The sequence below is a fragment of the Pelodiscus sinensis genome, chromosome 2, assembly GCF_052426305.1.
Source record: "Pelodiscus sinensis isolate ZL-2025 chromosome 2, ASM5242630v1, whole genome shotgun sequence".
NCBI lineage: Eukaryota > Metazoa > Chordata > Testudines > Trionychidae > Pelodiscus > Pelodiscus sinensis.
In genome coordinates, this window is record NC_143053.1 from 264,030,652 (window position 1) to 264,041,538 (window position 10,887).

The following is a 10,887-nucleotide window of genomic DNA, read 5'->3' on the forward strand; positions in this document are numbered from 1 at the left end:
CTATGCCCCTCAGTGTCAGCTGAGTGTCGGGTAGCATACGGTCTGGGGCCACTATGTCGGGCCGGGCCAGTGTCACCTCCGCCCCCGTGTCCCAGAAACCCGTCACCTTCTTGCCATCCACATCCAGGGGTACGAGGCAGTCCCTCCGTAGGGGCCGCTCCGCCCCCACCCGGTGCACGGATAAATCTGTCTCCCGAGGGTCAGACCTCCCAGGGGAGGGGCACTGAGCATCCTTCCCCCCTCTCTGAGCTGAGGTTTGCCGGCCAGCCCCTGCCTCTGGGGCAGCCTGCCCTTCCTCCCGCCCCAGCCAGTTAACCCTGGAACGTCCCAGGTCATGGGACCTGTTCTTGCGCCTGGTGCATTGAGCCCTCTTGTGGCCTCGTTGCCCACAGCGATGGCAAGTTAGTTTCTGTGGGCCCTTTTGGGTCGGCTCTGCCCGGGCCCTGGCTGGTTCTCTGGGGTATCGATGACTGGTCCTGGTCCCTGGGGCTCGCCTCGGAGGTGTCTCTCTACGTTGCTCAGCCGAGAACTGGTCTCTGCGCGATTCTCTTTCTCTCCGGGACTCCCGTTCACACCCGGACCGGCTCTCCGTGAACTCATCCGCCAGCCTCCCAGCCGCCTGGGGGGTCTCTGGTCTCCGGTCCTTGAGCCACAGCCTCAGTTTGGGTGGGCACGCTTCATAGAACTGCTCCATCAGGACCAGCTTGAGCAGCTCCTCTGCAGTCTGGGCTCCGACTCCAGACACCCACTTGCAGCAGTATTGCGCCAGGCGGGAGGCCAGGTCCACATAGGTCTCCCGTGGCCCTTTCTGTACCCCCCGGAACTTCTTCCTGTACATCTCGGGGGTCAGCCCGAACTTGTGCAGCAGGGCCTCCTTGACTCGGTTGTAATCCCCTGGCTGTAGGTCCTCCAGCTGACTGAGCACTCCGGCCGCCTCCTGGTTCAGTGCGGGGACGAGCTCCTGAAGCCAGTCAGCTGGGGGGACCTGTTGCAGTCCACAGGCCCTCTCAAAGGAGCTGAGGAACCCGTCTATGTCGCCCACGTCCTTCAACTGGGCCACCATGAGCCTCTCCAAGCGCCTGGCGGCCTTGGGGCCCATCCGCATTCAGCACAGCTGGGGCCCCGCCAGTTCTCCGCTCTGCCATGGCCAGCTCATGCTGTCGCTGCCTCTCTCGATCTTGGCGTTCCTTCTCTCGGTCCTGGCGCTCCTTCTCTCGGTCCTGGCGGTCCCTCTCTCAGTCCTGTACTTCCAATTCCTTCATCCGCAGCTGGATCTCCAGCCGCCGCAGCTCCGCTGGGCTGGTCCCTGCCCTAGATGGGCTACGGCTTGCAGGCCTCCCGGGGGAAGCTGTCCCATCTCTCCCGCAGGCTCCAGTGCTCTGCCTCCTCTCAGAGCTTGACACACTCTCAGGGGGGGTCTGGCTGCTTCCCCTGTGGACAGATTCCTGGCCCTGTGGCTGGTCATTCTCTTCCAGCTGGGCAATCAGCTGGGCCTTGGCTGCTTTCCGCACAGGCAAGCCCCTCTCTCTGCACAGCTCCACCAGTTCTGCCTTCAAGAGTCGGGCGTAGGCCATCTGCCCGCTGGTCCCCCCAGTGCAGACTCACCAGTGTAGTGCTGCAGCGCCCCACGATTCCCAGGAACCGCTTCGCTCTGTCTCCAGCACGCCTGGCTCCAGGGCTCTTGCTTCTACGGCGCCTTGTCACTCGCTGCTGGGAGCTCCATCCACGGGGTGCAGTGCATCCCACTTCTGACACCAGTGTGACGGCGCGTTGGGGTTCCCCACCTCCTGCACCCCCGAAATGGCACAAACAGACTGCACCAGCCGGTAGAACAGGGGGCGCCGTGCCCTTTCCCAAGCCGGGCCCCAGGGTGCGCCGTGTACTTACCCCAACCGGGCCCCAGGGGGCGCCGTGCCCTTTCCCCAGCCAGGCCCCAGGGGGTGCCATGTCCGTACCCTAGCCTGGCCACAGGGGGGGCCGTGCCCTTTCCCCAGGCTGACCCTAGGGGGCACCATACCCTTTCCCCAGCGTCACCCCAGGGGGGGCCATGCCCTTACCCCAGCCTGTCCCCAGGGGGCACCATGCCCTTACCCCAGGCTGACCCTAGGGGGCACCATACCCTTTCCCCAGCGTCACCCCAGGGGGGGCCATGCCCTTACCCCAGCCTGTCCCCAGGGGGCGCCGTGCCCTTACCCCAGCCTCTCCCCAGGGGGGGCCGTGCCCTTACCCCAGCCTGACCCCAGGGGGCGCCGTGCCCTTACCCCAGCCTGTCCCCAGGGGGCGCCGTGCCCTTACCCCAGCCTCTCCCCAGGGGGGGCCGTGCCCTTACCCCAGCCTCTCCCCAGGGGGGGCCGTGCCCTTACCCCAGCCTGGCCCCAGGGGGCGCCGTGCCCTTACCCCAGCCTCTCCCCAGGGGGGGCCGTGCCCTTACCCCAGCCTGTCCCCAGGGGGCGCCGTGCCCTTACCCCAGCCTCTCCCCAGGGGGGGCCGTGCCCTTACCCCAGCCTCTCCCCAGGGGGGGCCGTGCCCTTACCCCAGCCTGGCCCCAGGGGGCGCCGTGCCCTTACCCCAGCCTCTCCCCAGGGGGGGCCGTGCCCTTACCCCAGCCTGTCCCCAGGGGGCGCCGTGCCCTTACCCCAGCCTCTCCCCAGGGGGGGCCGTGCCCTTACCCCAGCCTGTCCCCAGGGTGCGCCGTGCCCTTACCCCAGCCTGGCCCCAGGGGGGGCCGTGCCCTTACCCCAGCCTGTCCCCAGGGTGCGCCGTGCCCTTACCCCAGCCTCTCCCCAGGGGGGGCCGTGCCCTTACCCCAGCCTCTCCCCAGGGGGGGCCGTGCCCTTACCCCAGCCTGGCCCCAGGGGGCGCCGTGCCCTTACCCCAGCCTCTCCCCAGGGGGGGCCGTGCCCTTACCCCAGCCTGTCCCCAGGGGGCGCCGTGCCCTTACCCCAGCCTCTCCCCAGGGGGGGCCGTGCCCTTACCCCAGCCTGTCCCCAGGGGGCGCCGTGCCCTTACCCCAGCCTCTCCCCAGGGGGGGCCGTGCCCTTACCCCAGCCTGGCCCCAGGGGGCGCCGTGCCCTTACCCCAGCCTCTCCCCAGGGGGGGCCGTGCCCTTACCCCAGCCTGTCCCCAGGGGGCGCCGTGCCCTTACCCCAGCCTCTCCCCAGGGGGGGCCGTGCCCTTACCCCAGCCTGTCCCCAGGGTGCGCCGTGCCCTTACCCCAGCCTGGCCCCAGGGGGGGCCGTGCCCTTACCCCAGCCTGTCCCCAGGGTGCGCCGTGCCCTTACCCCAGCCTGGCCCCAGGGGGCGCCGTGCCCTTACCCCAGCCTGGCCCCAGGGGGGGCCATGCCCTTACCCCAGCCTGGCCGCAGGGGGCGCCGTGCCCTTACCCCAGCCTGTCCCCAGGGGGCGCCGTGCCCTTACCCCAGCCTCTCCCCAGGGGGCGCCGTGCCCTTACCCCAGCCTGACCCCAGGGGGCGCCGTGCCTTTACCCCAGCCTGTCCCCAGGGGGCGCCGTGCCCTTACCCCAGCCTGTCCCCAGGGTGCGCCGTGCCCTTACCCCAGCCTCTCCCCAGGGGGCGCCGTGCCCTTACCCCAGCCTCTCCCCAGGGGGCGCCGTGCCCTTACCCCAGCCTGGCCGCAGGGGGCGCCGTGCCCTTACCCCAGCCTGGCCGCAGGGGGCGCCGTGCCCTTACCCCAGCCTGTCCCCAGGGGGCGCCGTGCCCTTACCCCAGCCTCTCCCCAGGGGGCGCCGTGCCCTTACCCCAGCCTGATCCCAGGGGGCGCCGTGCCTTTACCCCAGCCTGTCCCCAGGGGGCGCCGTGCCCTTACCCCAGCCTCTCCCCAGGGGTAAGGGCGCTGTGCTCGCCTGTGACACAGCTCCCTGCTGGCTGGCGGGGCTGTTGGGTGCTCAGAGGGTGTGTGTGGTGGGGGCTGTACCGCTGGCCGGCTGTGGGGGCCTCACGCTGTAAGGACCCACAATGGCCCTTCCAGCGGCAGGAGGCCACATTGCTGGGCTGGGACACCCTACAGCCTGCCCCCCCCGCCAGGGCCAGGTCCTGCCCCGTGGCCCATGCCCAGGGCTCTGTCCTGCTGCATTCAGCCAGAGCTGGTCTAGGGGCAATGTGGCTCCTGCATCCTCAACTCCCAGCCCAAGCCCCCCCGACCCACCCGAGCAGGGCCTGGCAGAGCCAGGGCACCTGGGGCCGAGAGATGGGCTGGGCGGTCTCGCAGTGCTGGATCGGGGAGGGTCCCCAGAGCCGTAGGGCTGCCTCCCCAGGCCCTGCTCTCAGGGTGCTGGAGCGGAGCCTGCCCAGGGTGTGAGGGGCTCTTGGGGCTGCTGCCTCGGTTCCCCAGGGCTCGGGCCGGCCAGGAGAGGGGCGAGATGTGGGCACCGTACAGCTCCGTGGTCATGTCTGCCCCTTGCACCTGTCCTGTTGCTGGGTCTGTCGGGGGGTTGCCCTCAGGCACGGCCCATGGGGAGTGTCACACCGGCCTTTCCCATACCCTCCAAGCTGCTGCCAGCCCGGGCCATGCCCCGCACCCAGAGTGCGAGGGACCCCAATGCTGCGAGCTTCCCCAGCAGCAGTGCTCCCTAAGCTGAGCACTTAGGCAGCCGCCCAGAAGAAACTCAGATGCTGCCCAGTTGATTAGCAGAGCGTCCATGGCTGGCAGCAGCTGGCCACAGGGGTTTCTGATGGTGTTGAGTGGGGGTGACTTGCTGGTTGCCCCACGTTGGGCTGTGGGTGACCCCACTGGCTGCTGGCTGCACCATGGCCCAGCTGAGTAGCTGATGGGACAGGGAGGTGCCTGTTCGACCGGGCACCTCCCAGGGAGAGGAACAAAGGAAGGTGGATGCTGCCCCTGGCTGGGGGCAGGGCTGGAAGGGGGGCTTTAGTTTCTGTCTGGTATCCTGGGAGAAGCAGCCTAAGCGAGGGGCTGGGATTTAGGGGCCCAGGCTCCCCCGTCTCAAGGGGGACTGAGGCATCCTAGCCCTGCCCTGTAACCAGATTACATCTGTGCTGGGCTGTAACCTGGAGAAGCAATAAACTTCCCCTGTTCTACCGGCTGGGGGAGTCTGTCCATGCCACTGCGGGGGTGCAGGAGATGGGGGACCCTGACGCGCCGTCACATGGTGCACATCCACACACGCCTTGGTGCATAGAACAACATTTATTCTGCACGTGGATGGAAAAAATTGTGGAGCCACTTCCCAGCACTGCCCCTGTGCAGCGGAGGACTGCTCCAGAGAGGGGAAGCAGGCCAGGGTCACCTGGGTCCTGCCCTCTTTGCAGGTCTCTGCTCGGGCAGGGAGGGCAGCATTGCCAGCCCTGTGTCCCCGAGGCAGGTGCTGGGCATTCGGGCCAGGGGCACTGGGCTTGGGGTGCAGGCTTCCTCCTGGCACAGCCCATCCGCTGCCCCTGCTGAGTGTCCTTAAGAACATTAGAACATAGGAACGGCCAGACTCGGTCAGACCAAAGGTCCTTCTAGCCCAGTGTCCTGTCTGCCGACAGTGGCCAGCACCAGGTGCCCCAGAGGGGGTGGACCGAAGACAATGATCAAGCGATTTGTCTCCTGCCATCCCTCTCCAGCCTCTGACAAACAGAGGCCAGGGACACCATTTTATCCCCTGGCTAACAGCCTTTTATGGACCTAACCTCCATGAAGTTATCTAGCTTTAATTTGAACCACCTAGCCCATGCCGCGTGTAGCCGCGTGTAGCTGCGGGCAGGGAGTTCGAACCACCGGGCATTTAAAAATGGCGGCACCCGGGAACATGCAAAATTTGCACGTTCAAATGACTACATTAGCCACCCTGGTTCAAACTAGGGTGGCTAGTGTAGACATACCTGTGACGGCGCGTTGGGGTCCCCCGTCTCCTGCTCCCCGAAATGGCACAAACAGACTGCACCAGCCGGTGGAATAGAGGAAGTTTATTGCCTCTCCAGGATACAGCACAGCACAGATGGAATCTGGTCACAGAGCTGGGCTAGGATGCCTCAGGCCCCCTTGAGATGGGGGAGACTGGGCCCCTAAACTCCAGCCCCTTTCCCTAGGCTGTCTCCTCCATCCTCACAGACAGCAACTAACTCACCCTCTTCCAGCCCTGCCCCCCAGCCAGGGCAGCATCCCCCTCCCTTTGTTCCTCTCCATGGGGGGTGTCTGGCCACTGGTTTGCATAGTGACTCATCCTGTTTTGCTGGGTCATGGCCCCCACGACAGCCAGTGGGGGTTACCCCAGAGCCAGCAGCATAGAAACCAGCCAGGTACCCCCACTACGTCACAGTTCTCCCCCCTCCGAGAGCGAACTGAGCAGGGTCACTCCGCTCGTGACCTAGGGAAGTTCGGGTCCTCTGCGTGGGAACCCGCCCCGGGGACATGGGTGCTCCCCTTGACTCGGGCCAGCCGTGGCGAGGCCCCACATGAGCTGGCTTCCCTCTGTCCACTCGCCGCCCCACTCCAGGGCGACTGGCACAGGCCTGTCCTCGGGGGTCACACCCACCCTTCCGCTGGCCTTGATCTCTGGCCGGGGTCTCTCGGGCCGGGGCCATGAGCCCAGCAAGCCTTCTCTGGACAGCCAGGGCGGCTTCCACCCCCGATGCTCCATCCAGGAAGGACTTCCCCTCCCATAGCTCTCTCAGCAAGCCCAGAGGGTCTATCTGGGGTAGAGACCCCCAAGCCGCTTTCCTACTGTCTTGGGCCTTCCCGCCCCTCTGACAGGAGTCGCAGGACCGGCAGTACCGCTGCACGGCTGTGAAGATTCCCGGCCAATAGAAGTGCTGGAGCAGCCTCAGCCGGGTGCTCCGGATCCCCCGGTGACCCCCAACGGGGACGTCGGGGGCCAAATACAGCAGCTTGAGGTGATACTTTCGGGGGGACGACCAGCTGCTGCTGGACCCCCCATGCCCTCGCCTTCCTGGGGGGAAGCCATTCATGGAACAGGAGTCCACGCTCCCGCAGGAATCTCTCCTGGACACCTCTCCCCCAGGGGCTGAACTGCATGGAGGCCAGCCTGGTCCCTCAGCCTCTGCAAGGAGGGGTCTGCCTGCACCTCCGCCTGGAATTCAGCTGCTGAGGCAGGTGTCGGGACCTGTTCCCCACCTTTACCTAGGTCCGGACCCTGTGTCCACTGGGATGGGACCCTGAGGACGCTGCCGGGAGTCCTTCCCTGGACCCAGGTTGTCAGCCCCCCGCTGGCTCTGGCTCCGGGTAGTGACTAGAGCCCGCTGGGATTCCTGGGGCCACTCCTCCAGGTCATTCCCCATCAGCACCTCGGTGGGCAAGTGCGGGTGCACCCCCACTTCCTTGAGGCCTTCCTTGGCCCCCCATTTCAGATGCACCCTGGCTACAGGCACCTTAAACGGGGACCCATCTATGCCCTTCAGGGTCAGCTGCGCGTGGGGTAGTATCCGCTCCGGGGCCACTATGTCGGATCGGGCCAGAGTCACCTCCGCCCCCGTGTCCCAGAAGCCCGTCACCTTCCTACCATCCACCTCCAGGGGTATGAGGCACTCGCTCCGCAGGGGCCGTCCTGCCCCCACCCGGTACACGGAGAAATCCGCCTCCTGAGAATCAGACCTCCCAGTGGAGGTGCACTGAGCATCCTTCCCCTCTCTCTGAGCTGAGGTTTGCCTGCCAGCCCCTGCCTCTGGGGCAGCCTGCCCTTCCTCCCGCCCCAGCCAGTTAACCCTGGAAAGTCCCCGGTCCTGGGACCTGGTGCACTGAGCCCTCTTGTGGCCTTTTTGCCCACAGCGATGGCAAGTTAGACTTTGGGCTGTCTCTGTCCAGGCCCTGGCTGGTTCTCTGGGGCACAGACGACCTGTTCTCTGGGCTCGCCTCATACTTGACTCCCTCCATCGCTCAGCCGAGATCCAGTCTCTGCGCGATTCCCTTTCTCTCCGGGACTCCCGTTCACACCCGGACCAGCTCTCCGTGAACTCACCCGCCAGCCTCCCGGCCTCCTGGGGGGTCTCTGGTCTCCGGTCCTTGAGCCACAGCCTCAGTTTGGGTGGGCACGCTTCATAGAACTGCTCCATCAGGACCAGCTTGAGCAGCTCCTCTGCGGTCTGGGCTCCGACTCCAGACACCCACTTGCGGCCGTATTGCGCCAGGCGGGAGGCCAGGTCCACATAGGTCTCCCGTGGCCCTTTCTGTACCCCCCGGAATCTCTTCCTGTACATCTCGGGGGTTAGCTCGAACTTGTGCAGTAGGGCCTCCTTGACTCGGTTGTAATCCCCTGGCTGTAGGTCCTCCAGCTGACTGAGCACTCCGGCCGCCTCCTGGTTCAGTGCGGGGATGAGCTCCTGCAGCCAGTCAGCTGGGGGGACCCGTTGCAGTCCACAGGCCCTCTCAAAGGAGCTGAGGAACCCGTCTATGTCGCCCACGTCCTTCAATTGGGCCACCACGAGCCTCTCCAAGCGTCTGGCAGTCCCAGGACCCTGGGGCCCATCCGCACTTGGCGCAGCCAGTGCCCTGCCGGTTCTCCGCTCTGCCATGGCCAGCTCATGCTGCCGCTGCCTCTCTCGGTCCTGGCGGTCCCTCTCTCGGTCCTGGCGGTCCCTTTCTCGATCTTGGCTCTCCTTCTCTCGGTCCTGGCGCTCCTTCTCTTGGTCCTCTGCTTCCAATTCCGTTATCCGCAGCTGGATCTCCAGCCGCCGCAGCTCTGCTGGGCTGGCCCCTGCCCTAGATGGGCTATTACTTGCAGGCCTCCCGGGAGACGCTGTCTCATCTCTTCGGTGGGTTCCAGCGCTCCTCCCCCTCTCTGAGCCTGACACACTCTCAGGGCGGGTCTGGCTGCCTCCCCTGGGGACAAGATCCTGGCCCCGTGGCTGGTCATTATCTTCCAGCTGGGTAATCAGTTGGGCCTTGGTTGCTTTCCGCACAGGCAAGCCCCTCTCTCTGCACAGCCCCACCAGCTCTGCCTTCAAGAGTCGGGCGTAGGCCATCTGCCCGCTGGTCCCCTCGGTGCAGACTCACCAGTCTAGTGCTGCAGCGCCCCACGATTCCCAGGATCCGCTTCGCTCTGTCTCCAGCACGCCTGGCTCCAGGGCTCTTGCTTCTACGGCGCCTTGTCGCTCGCCGCTGGAAGCTCCATCCACGGGGTGCAGTGCATCCCACTTCTGACACCACTGTGACGGCGCGTTGGGGGTCCCCCGTCTCCTGCACCCCGAAATGGCACAAACAGACCGCACCAGCCGGTGGAATAGAGGAAGTTTATTGCCTCTCCAGCACAGCACAGATGGAATCTGGTCACAGAGCTGGGCTAGGATGCCTCAGGCCCCCTTGAGATGGGGGGAGACTGGGCCCCTAAATTCCAGCCCCTTTCCCTAGGCTCTCCTCCATGCTCTCAGACAGCCAGCCACTAACTAACCCTCTTCCAGCCCTGCCCCCCAGCCAGGGCAGCATCCCCCTCCCTTTGTTCCTCTCCATGGGGGGTGTCTGGCCATACTGGTTTGCATAGTGACTCATCCTGTTTTGCTGGGTCCTGGTACCCACGGCAGCCAGTGGGGGTTACCCCAGAGCCAGCAGCATAGAAACCAGCCAGGTACCCCCACTACGTCACAATACCCTTATAGTCCTAGCCTTCACAGCCTCCTCTGGCAAGGAGTTCCACAGGTTGACTACACGCTGTGTGAAGAACTTTCTTTTATTAGTTTTAAGCCTGCTGCCCATTAATTTCATTTGGTGTCCTCTAGTTCTTCTATTATTGGAACTAATGAATAACTTTTCTTTATTCACCCTCTCCACACCACTCATGATTTTATAGACCTCTATCATATCCCCCCCTCAGTCTCCTCTTTTCTAAGCTGAAAAGTCCCAGTCGCTTTAACCTCTCTTCATATGGGACCCGTTCCAAACCCCTAATCATTTTAGTTGCCCTTTTCTGAACCCTTTCCAAGGCCAAAATATCTTTCTGAGGTGAGGAGACCACATCTGTACGCAGTATTCAAGATGTGGGCGTACCATAGTTTTATACAGGGGCAGTAAGATGTGCTGGGTCTTATTTTCTATCCCTTTCTTAATAATTCCTAGCATCCTATTTGCCTTTTTGACCGCCGCTGCACACTGTGTGGAAGTTTTCAGAGAACTGTCCACGATAACTCCAAGATCCCTTTCCTGATTTGTTGTAGCCAAATTAGCCCCCATCATACTGTACGTATAGTTGGGGTTATTTTTCCCGATGTGCATTACTTTACACTTATCCACATTAAATTTCATTTGCCATTTTGTTGCCCAATCACTCAGTTTGGTGAGATCTTCTTGGAGTCCCTCACAGTCTGCTTCTGTCTTGACTATCCTAAGCAGTTTGGTATCATCTGCAAACTTTACCACCTCACTGCTCACCCCTTTCTCCAGATCATTTATGAATAAGTTGAACAAGTCCTCCCGCTGCTGGGGTGCTAGTGCCGGCTCCCAGGGAAGGGCCAGAGGCTCTCTGCCTTCCCTGGCACCCGGCTGCAGACAGCGGCCCTGGAGGAGATGCCAGTGAATGGGGCAGAGACCCCCCAGGTACCGCCTGGGGCCTGCCGGAGTCTGGCTCTGTCCCCACCCACATGAGCAAGTAGTGAGCCGAGAGGGGACCCGGGAGACCCACTAGGCAGCTCTCCCTCTGCTGCCGGAAGCGCCCCCAACAGATGGGGCTGCTGGGCCTAGCCCCACTGGCACAGCCCATGGGCTGGGACGGGGGGCCCGTGCTGGGTGCTGTGCGCTCAGCCTGGGGCTGGATTGGGCTCATGGTGTGGGGGGCGCCAGGCGCTCAGCCGGGGCCGGATTGGGCCCGTGGTATGGGGGGTGCTGGGTGCCGGGTGCTCAGCCGGGGCCGGATTGGGCTCATGGTGTGGGGGGCGCCAGGCGCTCAGCCGGGGTCGGATTGGGCCCGTGGTATGGGGGGAA